Raw genomic sequence first — 2,500 nt, 5'->3', positions numbered from 1 at the left:
CATATCCCAAAGAAGTGTTATCAGCATGCCTGGAGTGCTTTAAAAATGAAAGGAGAGAGAGAGAGAGAGAGAGAGAGAGAGAGAGAGAGAGAGAGAGAGAGAGAGAGAGATGAAAATACTTTTCCTTCATATCCGTCGCCTCAGACAAGTTTTTCAGATCAATAGAATTTTTTTTTCTCTTTCCAACAAACTTTTTAGCGACTTCCCAAAAAGATAGCGCGGTTGACCGACCGCCCAAGACATGACTAGCTAGCTAGACCGGCCAGACTATCCCGCGAAAAATAGCCAGTTAATCCCGCCAAACCCAGGGACGATTTAGCAAAAGCTCGGTTTCAAACTTACTTGGTAAGATGGACGCGATCTGACGTGATTTATCGAATCTCCTCCGACGACGACAAGTGGTTTTGCCGGCGCTGCTTTCTTTTGCATTGTTCGTGTGTCTTGTTTGTTCAAAGAGGTGATAGGTAAATATGTAGACTTGGCAGACTCGTAAGTGAATACCCCGCAGGGGGATTAGTGCCGTCAGTGTACCTCACGGAGTGCACTGTAGGCATTACTTAAGGTTCTTTGCAGCGTCCTCTAGGCCCCTAGGTGCAACCCCTTTCGTTCCTTTTGCTGTACCTCCGTTCATATTCTCTTTCTCCCATCTGACTTTCTCTGCTACCAGTTTTTTCATAGTGCAACTGCTTTGAGGTTTTCCTCCTGTTACACCTTTCAAACCTTTTGGTCTTAATTTCCCTTTCAACGCTGAATGACCTCATAGGTCCCAGCTAGCTTGGCCTTTGGCTTAAGTTTTATATATTCCATTCAGAAGTGAATGAGATATGACTCGAAAGTGAATGAGAAAAATAAGTACAAGCAAATGAGAGAATCTCTTAAACTCTAGAGACACGGAAGTTCATTATCCGTAGACTGTCTTTGTTACACACAGGATGAACATATGCATATACTGTTTCATTTGATAAATAAGAGGAAGTTTGTCACAAAACCAGTCAAATTAGAGGTGGGGTAAAACCGGAACTAGAAATAAACCTTATTTGTATGATGTACGATGCAATTTGCTATAATGCATTGAGGCATTATAGTAAACCTAATAGGTAAGTATATCATATATATATATATATATATATATATATATATATATATATATATATATATAATATATATATATATATATATATATATATATATATATATATATATATATATATATATATATATATATATATATATATATATATATATATATTACTTACATAAATATGTGTACATAAAGCTGACTTGATCAGGAAAGCAAACGTTCCTTTAAAAATAAATAAAGTGCCTTTACAGCCTCACCATCTCTCATGCAGGGAAATATAAACAGAATCGCACACGATTGAACTTCTGTGCACACCACATGACAAGCATCAATAATCATATCCGCCACAGCTTTTTCGTGGGAAGTCGAAAAGCTTCCAAGGAGGGAGGAGGGTTCGAAACCATCGTTTAAAAATTCTTCTCGCCCGCATTTAGATCACCTTAACCCTTTCGTCTGATTCTTGTGTTCTACTGCCGTCCTCTGCATCCCGTCCCAGACTCATTTCTAGGAGATGCGCCCGTTACTCATCTCTTGCACGTGTGTGTGTGTGTGTGTGTGTGTTCGGTTACGAAAACAGGAAATGCTTACGGTTGGTAACTTTAACCGGCCAAAAACTTTTCACGAATGAGTCACATTTTCAGACTTCCTGTCTGCTCCGACGTAATCAGGAAAGCATCGACCCCGAGATGCTAGCCAGGTTTTCACACATACACACACACACACACACACACACACACACACATATATATATATATATATATATATATATATATATATATATATATATATATATATATATATATATATGCCTCGAAGATGTGCTAATTAATCGAAAGTACTTGGCACTCTGTCGTTTATAATATTTTATTATATATACATATATATATATATATATATATATATATACAACAGATTTATCGCGTGGAAAGCAGAGTCTTGATAGAAAGATTAAAACCAGTACTTGTACATTGAACATCGTTTAAAATATCCTTTATTTATTAATGGCAACCGGTTTCGGAGTACAGTAATTGTGGCCATCGTCAAATCTGTCAATAAAAAACAGAAAGGAAAATGTAAAGATCACCGAAAAATACACTTGAGACCCAGGTTCGATTTCCAAATAAGGTCAAACAGATATCGGAACGTTAACTTTAAACCACTTGACCTTTTCCTGACCTAAGCGCCGATTTATACACTAAGTAGTTAGTCGCCTGTAGTTGGTCATATTCTGCTGAATCCCATCGCGCCTCTGCTGACTGACCTAAGGGGTTAAGTAGATTCTTGTTAGTTTGTTTGGGTGGTCAGCTCGAGAAGGCAGTGAGGCTAGCGTCCTCACCCAGTAGGCTTATGAGAACTGGAGAAGGCATGTTATGTTTATGTAATACATATAGTATGTATATGTATATTATATGTATATAG

The 2,500-nt window shown here is 37.6% G+C and overlaps 1 protein-coding gene across 8 annotated transcripts in view; it reads left to right on the top strand.

The window, feature by feature from the left end:
• The window catches only part of LOC136834911 (ATP-sensitive inward rectifier potassium channel 12-like), a 359,204-nt gene that overhangs the window by 43,716 nt on the left and 312,988 nt on the right, over positions 1–2,500 (top strand). The window lies entirely within an intron of this gene.

The sequence above is a fragment of the Macrobrachium rosenbergii genome, chromosome 54 (genome assembly GCF_040412425.1).
Source record: "Macrobrachium rosenbergii isolate ZJJX-2024 chromosome 54, ASM4041242v1, whole genome shotgun sequence".
Taxonomy (NCBI): Eukaryota; Metazoa; Arthropoda; class Malacostraca; order Decapoda; family Palaemonidae; genus Macrobrachium; species Macrobrachium rosenbergii.
The sequence above is the reverse complement of the archived record's forward strand: the minus strand, read 5'-3'. Positions and strand labels throughout refer to the sequence as shown.